The sequence below is a fragment of the Solanum dulcamara genome, chromosome 7, assembly GCF_947179165.1.
Source record: "Solanum dulcamara chromosome 7, daSolDulc1.2, whole genome shotgun sequence".
Lineage (NCBI taxonomy): Eukaryota > Viridiplantae > Streptophyta > Magnoliopsida > Solanales > Solanaceae > Solanum > Solanum dulcamara.
The window spans coordinates 64409109-64424778 of NC_077243.1; positions in this window are offsets into that span (position 1 = coordinate 64409109).

A 15670-nucleotide genomic window follows, 5' to 3' on the forward strand; every position below is an offset into this window, starting at 1 on the left:
AATACCTTAAAAACATGCAATTGAATTGAAATCATGTATGAAAAGACCATTAACATTGAATAATAAGGTAAATGAGTTGAACGATATGCAATTTGATCAAAAATTAGAATTTATGAGAAATTCATGTAATAAGAGAATTTAGAAAACCTTGAGAATCCATGGATAAATTCTCACATATGTTAATGAATTCTAGCCTTGAAATTGAAAAGGAGACTTGAGTTCTTGAAACTCTATCTTGATTTGGGAAGAAGACCTTGGGAAAACCTTTGATAGAAGACTTATCTTGATTCTTGAATATTTTGACTTGAAAGCTTTGGGGTTCTTGATGGAGAAGAGAAACTCTGGATTTGTTTTGAGAGCATTTCTTGACACAAGGATGTTTAGATTGATGATTATGAAAGGAAAACAAGCTATTGAATGATATACTCCTTTAAAAACACTCAAAATGACTTAGAATAGGCTTTAAAAGCTTTGGAAAGGATCAAAATAACCTTGAAACGCATGCAAGAAGATTCTAAAAAATTATGCAGGAAATGCTATATGGAAACCTTCATGACCCGTGAATGACATCAAGGCCCATGAAGGGGGTCGTGAACATGCGATAGCATGACAAGACTTCTTTAAAATGGGTATAACATTTTACTCTAAATTCTAAATGAGGAAAACTTGGTGGCAGCGGAAACAAAACTAAAAGACCTTTAATTTGATAGGTAATGAGACACCTAATTCTTTATATTCAAGGAGATATGATTATTTGAAGTTGACCCAAGTAAAATCTTATATCGAAACTCAATTGGTAAGGAAGCTTTCAACTCAACCTTGTGCTAGAAGATTCTTGTGACCTTAAAACATTTCCAAATCTATCCCCACACTAAAGAATTGAGCTTAACACCTATGCACAATAGAGAATCACCCCGTACGACCCTGCAGGCATATAAAGAATGGTTCGGGTTTTAGCTTAGAAATATTTGGGGTGTTTCAATATCCCCCTTTAGAAACATTCATCCTTGAATGAGTCTCAATGTAGCATGAATTGAGCATGGAAAGAGGACTATCAACCCAACATGAATGCAATGGCACATTTAATATTCATAAACCATGAGACTTTCAACTTAAGAGAAAACATAGCTTAAGATAAACTTTATGAACATACATGCATATGAAAAGACATAGAAAAGTTGAAATGTAGGGATTCGTATGAGTAGACAGGAGGAGCCAATACTTCAACTAACATGGAAACTCAACCACTCGAGTTCTAACATCAATTATGGCATAACGAACATAAATTCAATCAATACCATCATAACACCAAACCAAAAATCATAACATACCCGATAAAGTACTTTCTCGAGAAGTATGACATGAAGAAGGGTAAGGTTGAGCTCGCTGATGACTATCCTCATCATTTTTGGCAATCGAAGGGAAATCCCTAACCTTATGTCCAATCTTACCACATCCAAAAAAAACTCCGGTACCAACTAAACAACCTCCCCGATGGTTCTTTTTGCACTTGCCGCATAAGGGGTAGGACTTTTCCTTATCATCATCCTTTCTAGAACAAAAGCCAAATGCCTTCCCCTTTGACATCTTCTGATGATTAAAGTAATTCCTTCTCTTAATATTCCTTTTGCTCACCCATTTCCTTTTCTTAACAGTCGTTTTCACAGGAGTTACCATTTGTTGATTCAATAAAGCGGTCACTACCCAAGCCAATAACAAAATGGCATCACAAAACTCTACATTAGAGATATTAACACTTGAGGGTAGGTCTACAGGAGTGAAAAGGCTACCATCTTGATCATTCTTTTGGCTTCTCTCTTCTTGATGAGGAATATTCTGAAATGCGTAGGACACGAGTTAGAAGGAATTCCTATAGAGTTCAACTCTATCGCACAATAAAATTATGAAAGAAGTGATGTTTTTCCTAAGATGTCTCGTAGACTCCTATTCAGAGATATGGCATGCTTCATATCGATGAACAAGACTCCACTTAAAATGGCATGTTAGACTCTCTAGGAAACTTAAAGATTGTGCTTTGATACCAAGTTTATCACGGCCCTAGGCTGACATGAAAATTTAAATCTCGAAGGACTCCAACCAAACTACTTAGCATACATAGCATGATAATTTCAAGCATAAAATATAAGAACTTAAAATGCAGAAAAGTTTCAATATAATGAATCTTGAAAAAGGATAAATCAAATATAAAGGCCAAATGACTTAAACCTTCTCATATAGTCTAGACATGCTTCTACTAACTTCATATGGGGCATAGGACAAGCTCCTAGTTCACCAAACATAATGAAAGAACATATGTCTGAAAATAGGAAAATAGCATGACGAGTTTTCCCTCGAATAATTAAGACACACCAAAAGCTAACTCTGAGTGGATCACCAACTAGCCACGTGCAGGAGGATGAGAGTCGCATACTACATTATGAGATACGTTAGTACATGAAATATACTAAGTATGGAGAATATGTAATGCATGTCGTAAATCATAATAATGCAATGACCAATCCAAACAAATTTAAAAACCTTTAAAAACATTATCTGAAACATAATATATGGTCAATGCAACCTCGTAAAAAAATTATAAGTCGAATATAACATAGTGAGAAAATCATAAGAGTTTGTGAGAGATTTCTATTAACCAATATAAACCATATGAGCTATAATATAGAGTCCGGTGTTTACCCCACACACCGAAAAGAGAGGGACCATTATTTCCAAGGTAAGAACCATGATGCCTAAATGGATCCACTAAGTTACCAAAGAATCAAGCCTCAGCTATCGGGTGACCTTTTCTAAGGAATCAAGCCTCTAATAACGGGTGATCCTTCTTTCTACGGTGGAACGTAGTTATGGAATAATGGAATTTCTACTAACGGTCTTATGCCTCTACTAACGGGTAAGCCTCTATACCAAGGTCCACTCGTCACTAGGTCAACTCTCAATGGAATATCATACATAATATATCAAAAGCTTTGAAGATGGTAAGAATCTACTAATCCCAAGTTCATCCTAAATACTTAAAAATTATATGAATAGCTCATTCAACATATCATGTCATTATATTATATTCATAAATATACTTATCTAAAGCATCTAAATCAATATAAGTTTATTCATAGAAAAATTATGGAAAACCTTCATGATGGAATACTTTACTTTGAAGTAGCCTTTGTCTTCATTGAAAACCCATAATTCATACTTCATCAATAAACATCATTAAAAATCATATTTCATAAGCTAATGGTGCATGCATGATCGTGAATCAAAAATTGGAAATCATAAAGTAGTCATAATACACGGGTCATCATAAAATACTTTGAAAACATAGAATTGAACTGAAATCATGTATGAAGAGACCATTAACATTGAACAATAACATAATTGAGTTGAGACATATACAATTTGATCAAAAACTAAAATTTAGGAGAAATTCATGGAATAAGAGAATTTAGAAAACCTTGGGACTCCATGGATGGAAGGATTCATGGATGAATAACCAGACACCTTAATGAATTCTAGCCTTGAAATTGAAAAAAAGGCTTGATTTATTGAAACTCTAGCTTGATTTGGGAAGAAAACCTTGGGAAAACCTTTGATAGAAGACTTCTCTTGATTCTTGAATATTTTGACTTCAAAGCTTTGGGATTCTTGATGGAGAAGAGGAACCCTGGGTTTGTTTTGAGAGAATTTCTTGACACAAGGATGTTTAGATTGATAATTATGAGAGAAAAACTAGTTAGTGAATGTATACTCCTTTAAAAACACTCAAAATGACTTAGAATAGGGTTTAAAAGCATTGGAAGGATCAAAATAACCATGCGACGCGTGTAGGAAGATTCTAAAAAAATTGTGCAGGAAACGCTCCACGAAAGCCTTCTCAGTACGTGAATGTCTTCAAGGCTCGTGAAGGTGGTTGTGAACATGTGACTGCCAGATAGAACTTCTTTAAAATAGGCATAATGTTTTACTCTAAATTCCAAATGAGGAAAACTTGGTGGCATTGGAAAGAGAATTGAAAGACCTTTAATTTGATAGGTAATGAGTCACCTAATTCTTTATATTCAAGGAAATATGATCATTTGAAGTTGACTCAAATAAAATCTTATAACAAAACTCAATCGGTAAGGAAGGTTTAAACTCAACTTTGTGCTACAGAATTCATGTGACCTTAAAACATCTCCAAATCTATCCCCACACTAAAGAATTGATGATAATGCCTATGCACAGTTAAGAATTACCCCGTGCGACCCTATACATATGAAGAATGGTTTTGGTTTTATCTTAGAAATTTTTGGGGCGTTACAACATCCACCCCTGGAAACATTCGTCCTTTAATGAGACTCAAGCTAGCATGAATAGAGCATGGAAGGAGGACTATCAACGCAACATGAATGCAATGACATAATTAATATACATAAGCCATGAGACTTTCAACTTAACATAAAATATAGCTTAAAATAAACTTTATGAATATGCATGTATATGAAAAGACAGAGAAAAGTTGAAACATAGGAATTCATAAGAGTAGACAGGAGGAGACAACACTTCAACTAACAAGGAAACTCAACCACTCGGGTTCTAACGTAAATTATGGCATAAAGAACATAAATTCAAGCCATACCAACATAACACCAAACCAAAAACTCATTACATACCCGATGAAGTACCTTCTAGAGACGGATGACCTGAAGAAGGGTAAGGCTGAGCTCGCCGATAACTGTCCTCATTATTTTTGGCAATTGAAGGGCAATCCCTCATCTTGTGTCCAATATTTCCACATCCAAAACATACTCTGGTATCGACTAAACAACCTCTCTAATGGTTCTTTCTGCAGTTGCCATATAAGGGGTAGGACTTTTCCTTATTATCATCATTCCTAGAACAATAGCCAGATGCTTCTCCTTTTGACATCTTCTGATGAGTAAAGTGATTTCTTCTCCTAATATTCCTTTTTTTCACCTATTTCTTTTTCTTAACACTCGTGTTCATAAGAGTTACCATTTGTTGATTAAATTGAGTGGTCACTACCTAAGCCAATAACAAGATGGCATCACAAAACTCTATATTAGAAATATTTACATTTGAGGGAGGGTCTGCCGGAGTGGAAAGGCTACCATATTGATTAATCTTCTGGCTGTTTTCTTCTTGATGATACATATTTTGAAATGTGTAGGACACGAATTAAGAGGAATCCCTATAGAGTTCAAGTCTATCACACAATAAGATCATTAAAGAAGTGATGTTTTTCTTAAGACGTCCCATGGCCTCCTATTTAGAGATGTGGTACACTTTACACCTATGAAGAAGACTCTACTTGATGCAGCATGTAAGACTCCCTAGGACACTTGAACCTTATGCTCTGATACCAAGTTTGTCATGACCCATGCTAGACCCTAGGTGTGACACGATAATTAAAATCTCGAACGACTCCAACAAAGCCTCTTAGCTACATAGCATGAAATAGAAGATTACTTAAATTGTAGAAAAGTCTCAATATAATGAATCTCAAAAATAGGAGAAATCAAATATAAAGGCCAAATGACTTTAAAATACTCATATAGTCTAGACATGCATCTACTAACTTCAGTTGGAGCATAGGACAAGGTCCTAGATTACCAAACATAATTAAAAAACATAAGTCTGAAAATAGGGAAATAGCATGACGAGTTCTCCTTCGAAAAATAAAGACTCACCAAAATCTACCTCTGACGGAACTTTACTAAAATGGGCATAACGTTTTACTCCAAACTCCAAATAAGGCAAACTAGCTAGAGTTGGATAGAGAACTTAAAGAATTTAATTTGATAGGTCATTGGCCACTTAATCATTTATGTTCTAGGATATATGATTGTTTGAATTTGACCTAAGTAAAATCTTATATTGTAACTCAATCAGTAAGGAAACTTTCAACTTAACTTTGTGCTAGAGGATTCTTGTGACCTTAAAACATCTCCAAATATATCCCCACTCTAAATAATTGACCTTAACACTATACACAACTAAGAGTCACCCCGTACGAACCTATAGACATATAAAGAATAGTTCGAGTTTTAGCTTAGTGATTTTTGGGGTGTTATACTTATGTTTACAATGCCCCCACAGCATTCTAGGCATAAGGGTTACTGAGTTTATGGCTAACAATGAGCTCAAAATGGTAGATAAAGTGAAAGGTCCCTTTTGGTTTGAAAATGTCAATTTTGGCGAATGCTAGTAGTTATATTGCCCAAATTATAGCATGAATTAGTAGTAGGGTACTCTACGAACACTGATCTGTACTTGAATTATGAAAAAGAGATTTTGAGCTAAGAGGCTCCATTGTTGCACCTATAGAGACCCCACCATAGAGGATAAATTCCGGGTTAGAAGCCTCACCCTATCAGGATGCAGTCCGCTATAGCGGGAGGCTACAGGCAGTAGTCTCCTAGTCCGACCAAGAGTTGGATTTTTCTCCGAAGTTTGTTTTTTTTCTTGCTTCTTATGAGGTTTAATCCCACTATTTGTTAATATTGAATACTTAACACTCAATGGCTGCTAACAAAATCATATATTAGCTTACGAGAGCTTTCTCAATATTGCTAGTTAGGAAAGATTTCAAGTTTACCGGAGGATCGATTTCTATTATGAGAGTACTTTCTGTATGAGGGGTGTGGAACAAGGCAGAAACTTCCATACTCGGATAGAGGAGTTTGGATAGTGTCCATATGTAGTGGATACCCCTTCTGGGCATTTATTCTAGGTAAGAGAGTTTTATGACATACTCCCAATCATGTTTTGGGAAGACCCCAACCCCACTATTCGTATCTGCAGGATGGATGTTCCCATGGACCAGACCATCAATGAGGTACTAGGAAGGCCTCATGTTTCAAATGCTTCATACAAGGCTAAGCTCCAGAAGATGGACATAGGGTGACTAAGTGACACTCTGATTGTGAAAGAGTTGAAAGACTCCAAAAATGTGAAAGGTCCTAAACCAAGGAGCAAAGGATGAATTCTCAAAAAGTGCAGAACACTGGCACTAGGAGATGACCACGGAAGCCATCACGGGACATAGTAAGCAACATGCACTATGGTGAAAAACTGTGGTAGAGAATTAGAGACTCAGACCTACGGAGAAGGGACCACGATAAGCACCATGGACCATGGTGAGAATCACAGATCGTGAAGCCCTCCGTGGTGGCCCCTCCCCAAGACCCTTAGGAATTTTCCCAAGGCAAGGTCCATGAAATACTTCTACATATTGTGAAACACTCCATGGATTGTGGTGCATCCCCATGGTGGTCACTCTGCAGGCCTCTTGCAAGACCTACACCACGGCCACCTTTCACGACCCATCATGATCTTCATGGACCGTGAAGGTCTTCCATAATAAAACTTCAGAGACTGCCCTGAAGTCCCTTACCAAAATATTTTCCAAGTCCCTTACCACAGGCTGTGGTGAGAACCACAGACTGTGAAGCCAGTTCCAGTTAGATTTTAAAAGGGACGGTTTGTTTTTTCCTGCGTTCTTAATTCAAGTAGTATCATTTTGAGGGTAGAATCCACCCATCTAAATCCCATAAAACCTTACAAGACCTCATTCTACACACTTAGGCTCAAGACTTACATATCCGATCTTTTCAAGCTCTCCCAAGAATTCCAAGGAAAAATTAGGGTTTTATCTCAAGACCTCTCCAAGTCTCCATTCCTCCTCAAGTCTTCATTCGGGATTTGTTTTCCCCCAAGGTATGTATGTTTTATCCATGGGTTCTTCCATCCATGGAGCCTAAATATTGTCCCAACTTGATATTTTAATTTCCAAATAATGAATTCTCATAGGCTTTCACATGATGACTCAAAATGCATAGATTATGATATGTTTTAAGTTTATTTACGTATATTGATGTCTATTGATTCTCAATTGCATGAAATGAGTGATTTGTTAAAGTGCCTATATGAAGGGTTGAAAGTGGTTTTGAAGTATATATATGGTGGGTTGTTTAAGATGTGTATATTTTGATGCATTTCCAACACTCTCAAGCATGCAAGAATTCTTTAAATGTATTTGAAGGAGTATGAAATGAACCCACCTAGTTTCCTTATGTTAAATTGAAGTTGAAATGAAAGCTTTTGACTCCAAATGAAATTTATGAAGTAAATGTTTTTAATAAGGGAGTCTTGTGATGAAATGATTGAATGATGAAAGGGCTTCTTCGCCTAAGCAAGCTTTCAATGTGACAGAAAAATTCTCGTGTTGTATTAAATAAAATATTTTAATGAGCTATTCCATCGAATGATGATTTGATGATTAATTTATACAATGCTTATATTATTATGATAACTAAATGTAGGGGTCCTTAAGTAAAGTCTCATGTTGCATTAACTATGCGCCAATATAAGGTCCCTTGTAGGCTATTTAGGCTAGTGGATCCACGATTAGCCACTAAAGTTTAAGTTAAAGAAATAATTAAAATTGACAGAGTTCTACCCGGCAAGTAGACTCTTTGTGACAATGTAGGGGGTTATGTTGAATTCCATGTAATAACTCACATGTATTAAATATCGGTTATGGTCATCTTCCCACAAAATGAATGTTTTAAGGCTTCATTTGATGATTTCTCATGCATGCATTCTCTTATTCATATTGCTTATAAATGTCCCTTATATTCTTCATTGCATAGCATACTCACATACTTAGCACATTCAAAGTACTAATGCATACTTTTGCCTACATGATATCACTATGTAGGTACCGACGTTGCTCCACACTCTCCTCCCTGTGGCTAGGTTTATCGTTGAAGGCTACTACTAGTTGGTGAGTTCCCATGTTTTAGGGACAATATCCCTATCTTTCTATCTTATGCTTTGTATGTACTATTAAGTTACTTTTGGTACTTTTGAGTTATATCTTGAGTGTGTGATTGGGATATGTCTTAGCACCTTCCAAGTCTTAAATGTAGAAGGTATTGTTGGACAAAATCTTTGATGGTTAAGATGACGTTGACTCCTATTCTATGTGGAACCCTTAGTCTTATTATCCCTTATATTTCCTCTTGTTTGATTATAATTACCGATGAAAAGCTTAGTGAATGCTAAGAGGCTTAGATGAGGTACCTTCGGGTGCCCTATTCGTCGTATCGCATTTAGGCCCTAAGCTTTGGTCATGAAAAACTTGGTATCAGAGCTTGAGGTTTTGAAATAGTCCTCGAAATCTAATATACCATATCAAATAGGGTCTTGTTCATGGTTTTGAAGTACGCCACAACTATAAATAGGAGACTATAAGACGTTTAGATTTTTACTTCTTTCAAATTCAAGTCATGCCCTAGAGTATCATAAGTCTTCCTCTAACTAATAAATTATTTAATGTTCTCTAGATAATGCCTCGAGGAAGAGAACCTCCAAGTGCAAGGTTTGATGATGAGGACCAAGCTCCTCTAGTTCTTGATGCCCCATATCATGAGGAAGGGGTAACTCATATGGAGTTTCACAATATCATCATGTTTTTGGGTCAAGACGTAGTCAACCAAGGAAATTAAGGCATTCCTCCTCCTCAAATGCAAAATTTGTCTTATAGGATTCGAGATTTTCAAAGGATGAATCCGCTCGAGTTTGGTTGTTCTAAAATAGATGAAGGCCTTATAGAGTTCATCAATGAGGTATACCGGATTATGGATATCATGGATGTGCCTCTAAATGAGAAGGCCAGGTTGGTGTCCTATCAACTTAAGGGTATGGCACGAGTTTGGTATGAACAATGGGTTTTTGAGAAAGATGAAGAGATAGGGCCAATAGGATGGGATGAGTTCAAAGGTGCCTTTCTAAACTGCTTCTTTCCATTAGAGCTAAGGGAGGCCAAGATCCAAGAGTTCATCAACCTCCATTAAGGGAATATGAGTGTGAGGGAGTATGCCCTCAAATTCACTAAGTTGTCAAAGTATTATCCCTTCATGGTCTCTGATCCTCGGGCAAGGATGAACAAGTTCATTTCTGATGTCTCAAGCTTGATGTCCAAGGAGTGCAAAATGGCCATGTTGGTAATGGATATGAACATCTCCTAGTTAATGACTTACGATGAGCGAATTGAAGAAGAGAAGTTGAAGGAGAGATCAAGAGGTTTCAAGAGGGATAGAATGGATGGTAGAGGGTTTAACCCTCAAAGGTCCGATTACGGTAACAATGGCTAGGGCCAAGGTGGGGAACAGTTTATGGGACAAGGTTCCACCAATACTCCTCCTCCCAAGTTCAACAAGGAAAAGGGCACTAATCCGATGGTCCCAAGAGAAAATGTTGGTACCCAAGCTTTCTCCACTTGGAAGAATTGTGGAAGGACACACAAAGGGGAGTTCTTGGCGGGCTCCAATGCATGCTTCAAATGTGGAAAACCGAGTTATCATGCTTGGGATTGTAGAGGTGGTAGTGGATGTAGTCCTCAAGGCCAAGTTGCTCATGGCCAACAAGCTTAAGAAGGTGGTCAACGCAACAACTACTTCTATGCCTTATATGGGAGGCAAAAAATTAATGAAGCACCAAATATTATTACCGGTATATTAAAGGTCTTTACTTTTGATGTGTATGCATTGTTAGATTTGGGTGCAAACTTGTCATTTATCACTCTATTAGCTAATAGGTTCGATATATTACCTGAACTGTTAGTAGAGACTTATTTGGTGTATACCCCTATTGGTGAATCGATTATTACTAGAAAGGTTTATAAGGGCTATCTCGTGTCCATCTTGCATAAAGTTGTCCCTTGTGATCTCATAGAGCTTGACATGGTAGATTTTGATGTTATAATAGGGATGGATTGGTTGCATGCATATTATGCTTCCATAGATTGTAGGACTCATCCAGTCAAGTTTCAATTTCTAAATAAGTCCATTCTTGATTGGTAGGGTCGTGATTTGATAGTGAAGGATAAGTTTATTTCTTGTCTTAAGGCTTGGAAGTTGATTGTTAAGGGTTGCATCTGTCATATTGTGAGGGTTAGGGATGTCGACTCTAAAAGTCATCCTCTTGAGTCAGTCCCCATAGTTAATGAGTTTCCCGATGTCTTTCTTAATGACTTTCCCAGTATCTCTCCAAAAAGGAAAGTCGATTTCGATATCAATCTCCTCCATAGTACCCAACCTATCTCTATTCCTTCTTACCGAATGGTCTCGACGGATTAAAGGAGTTGAAAGGACAACTAAAGGACTTGTTAGAAAAAGGGTTCATAAGGCCAAGTATTTCTCCATGGGGTGCTCCTGTGCTATTTATAAGGAAGAAGGATGGGTCGTTTCCAATGTGCATGGACTACTGTCAATTGAACAAAGTGAATATTAATAACAAGTACCCAATCCCTAGAATAGATGACTTGTTTAATCAATTGCAATGAGAAAGTCACTTCTCTAAGATCGATCTTCAGTTCGGCTATCACCAGCTAAGGGTGAGGGAGTGTGACATTCCCAATACTGCTTTCTGGACAAGGTATGCCTACTTTGAGTTTGTAGTAATGAGTCTTGGGTTAATGAATGCACCAACGGTGTTTATGGACCTAATGAATAGGGTGTTCAAACCCTACCTTGATACTTTTGTTTTTGTCTTCATTGACGATATTTTGATTTACTCTCGGTATGAGGAAGAACATAAGAATCACCTAAGGATTATGCTCTAAACTTTGAGGGATAGGAAATTGTTTGTAAAATTTGGCAAGTGCAAATTTTGGTTGAAAGAGGTGGAATTTCTTAGTCACATAGTGTTCGGTGATGGGATCAAGGTTGATCCTAAGAAAATGGAGGCGGTCAAGAATTAGCCTAGACTATTGTCTCCTTCGGACATTAGGAGCTTTTTAGGTCTAATCGGTTATTACAGAAGTTTATATGGACGGATGAGTGTGAAACAATTTTCCAAACTTTGAACGATCGACTTACCTCTGCTTCTATTTTAACTCTACCGGAAGGATTAGAAGGGTTTGTGATTTATTGCAATGCTTCAAAGATTGGTTTGGGTTGTGTCTTGATGCAAAACGATAAATTTATACCATATTCTTCTAGGCAATTGAAAGTGCATGAGCATAACTACCCTACCCATGATATTGTATTGGCGGCCCTTGTATTTGCATTGAAAAATTGGCGGCACTACCTCTATGGGGTACATGTGGATGTGTACACCGATCATAAAAGTCTTCCAGTATGTGTTCACCCAAAAAAACCTCAATCTAAAGAAAAGTAGGTGGATAGAACTCCTCAAGGACTACGACATGAGTGTGCATTATCATTCGGTTAAAGACAATATGATTGCTGATGCACTTAGTAGAGTGTCTATGGGAAGTGTGGCTCATGTAGATAAATGCAAGAGGGAGTTGGTGAAAGATGTCCACCAGTTGGCTATGTTAGGGGTGAAGTTGAGTGGGATCGATGGTGGTGGTATGGTTGTTCATAATGGGTCTGAATCCTCTTTGGTAGTGGATGTCTAATCAAAACAAGACCTTGACCCGACAATTGTTCAATTAAAGAGGTTGGTGAAGAAAAAGAAGATAGAGGTCTTTTCACAAGGGGGAGATGGGGTGCTATACTACCAAGGTTGGTTATGTGTTACTGATGTAGATGGCCTAAGGTGTTTGATCTTGATAGAGGCTCATAATTCTTCATACTCTATACATCTCGATTCAACAAAAATATACTGAGACTTAAACGAGTTTTATTGGTGGGGTAGAATAAAAAAGGACATAGCAAGGTCCGTGTCCAAATGTCTGAATTGCCACTAAGTGAAGGCTGAACACAAAATGATAGGTGGCCTAGCACAAGATATCGAAATACCTACTTGGAAGTGGAAAGATGTGAACATGGATTTTGTAGTGGGTTTGCCTCATATATAAAAGTGTCATGATTTGATTTGGGTAATTGTTGATAGAATGACTAAGTCGGCTCACTTTCTATCGGTCAAGACCTCTTATAGTGCTGAAGAATATGCCAAGTTGTATATTCAGGAGTTTGTGAGGTTACATGGTGTATTGTTGTCCATTATCTCAGATCAAGGTACCCAATTCACTTCTCACTTTTGGAAATCATTTCAGAGAGGCCTCGGTACTAAGAGAAAGTTAAGCACCATATTCCATCCTCAAACTGATGGGCAAGATGAAAGGATGATTCAACCACTAGAGGATATGTTAAGGGCTTGTGTGTTAGAGTTCAAAGGGAGTTGGGATGATCATCTACTGCTCATCGAGTTTTCCTATAATAATAACTACCACTCAAGCATTGAGATGGTATCGTTTGAAGCTGTGTATGGAAGATGATGTAGATATCTGATTGGTTGGTTCAAAGTAGGTGAGATGACCTTCTTGGGCCTCAACTTGGTTCTTGATGCTTTAGAGAAGGTGAGAGTTATTAGGGAAAGTTTGAAGATGGCCCAAAATCGTCAAAAGACTTATTTCGATACTAGGAGAAGGGATCTTAAGTTTAATATTGATGATTGGGTGTATTTGAAGGTTTCACACATGAAAGGTGTGGTTCGATTTGGTAAGAAAGGGAAATTGAGCCCTAGGTATGTAGGGCGTTATAAGATCTTGAAGCGTGTGGGCAAAGTCACTTAAGAGTTGGAATTGCCTTTGAAAATGGCCATGGTTCATCCGGTGTTCCATGTGTCTATGTTGAGGAAAGTGTGGGAGATCCTAGTTCCATTGTGGCTTTGGAGATAGTGAATGTTGAAGAGAATTTGACCTATGAAGAGGTTGTGGTCAAAATTTTGGACCGACAAGTCAAGAAATTGAGGAACAAAGAAGTTGCATCCGTTAAAGTCCTTTGGAGGAATTAACAAGCTGAAAGTGCTACATGGGAAGCGGAAATGGATATAATAAAACGTTACCCTCATCTCTCACATTCTACTCAAGCCTAAGGTAACAAGTCATTCATGCTCAAGTGTTTAAGACTCTTATGTTTCAGTTTTCCAAGTCCTCATATGCATGCATATTAATGAAGTTGAATTTTGAAGTTATATTTTATGCTAAAGTTTAAAGATCGTATGTTTGATGCATTTCAAGTGTCATTGTATTCATGTTGGGATGCTAGTCCTCGTGCCATGTCCTTTTCTATATTAGTAATTCTTATTCGAGGATGAATCTTTCGAAGGGGAGAGATATTGTAAAACCCCAGAAATGTGAAAGGTCCTAAACCAAGGAGCAAAGGATGAATTCTCAAAAAGTATAGAAAACTGGAACCAGGAGCTGACCACGGAAGCCATCACGGGCTATGGTAAGCATCATGGACCGTGGTGAGAAACCGTGGTATTCAGAGACTCAGACCTGCATAGAAGGGACCACAATGAGGACCATGGACCATGGTGAGAATCACAGACCGTGAAGTTCTCCATGGTGACCACTCCCCAAGACCCTCAGGAATTTTCTCAAGGCAAGGTCCACGGACTGTGGTACTCACTCTGTAGGCCTCCTGCAGAACCTGCAACATGGCCACTTTTGACAGCCCATCGTGACCTTCATAGATCGTGAAGGTGTTCCGTGATAAAATTTTAGAGACTACCCTCCAGGCCTTTTCCAAAATATTTTCCAAGTCCCTTACCACAGAACCCACTGATGTGTCTCTAAAACACAACACTTACGACGCTCAAAACAAGGAGTTATTGTAAGTTCTCAAGCATATTTTGTTAGTTTGATATGTGTTTTTAGTTAGTGTTAAGGGAAATTGAAGCACGCTAGGGTTTGATGGTATTTTGCATGGTTTATATGGAAATTTGATTGATCTTGAATGATGTTGGTAGCTTGGTGTTGAGGTGAAGGCAAAAGGAAATCAAAATATGCAAGAAGTTCTAGGATGACTTGAGTTTGGAAAGGTTTCGCATTAACTTGAAAGGAGAACACAAAGATCGAACTTCACCTAGCCTTGAAGGACATTATACAGGACATGAGGAGGTGGAAGAACCATGTTTGGACCAAGTATGCACACCAAGACAGACACCACGGTCCGTGGTGTGCAATACTGGTCGTGAAAGGAAGCCCCCATCCGTGAAAAATGCAGCCAAGAGAAAGCAACCAACTTTTGGGAAAAGGCATGTGCCACGCCCATCCACCATGAGCTGTGGTGCTCACCACTGGTCATGGTGGTTCTGTAGTGAGGGGAAATCCATCAAAAATCTAAGGAAAGAAGTGGTAAGGACAAGGCAATTAGAAAGAGCCAAAGCAAGGAGCAACATGGCCAAGGCAACCACCAAAGGCCTCAACACGAGCCGTGGTCCTCACCACTGGTCGTAGTGGGTACTGTAGTGGGATGGACAATAATAAAAAGATAAGGAAACCACCAAGGAAGGCCACCATGATCCGTGGTTCTCACCACTAGCCGTGGTGTCTCCCGTCCAGAGCAATCCGAAGTCCATCAAGTTTCCTTTTCCTAGTTAGTTAAGGACTAGTTTCAGACTTCTATTAATACCATATTTTTTTCTAGGTTTAATTCACATGAGGAGGTGGAAGAACCATGTTTTGACCAAGTATGCACACCAAGAAAGCCACCATGGGCCATGGTGTGCAATACTGGCCGTGAAAGGTAGCCCCCATCCGTGAAGAATGAAGCCAAGAGAAAGCAGCAAGCTTTTGGGCTAAGGCATGTGCCACGCCCATCCACCATGAGCCATGATGCTTACCACTAGATATGATGGGTTCCTTAGTGAGGAGGAATCTATAAAAATG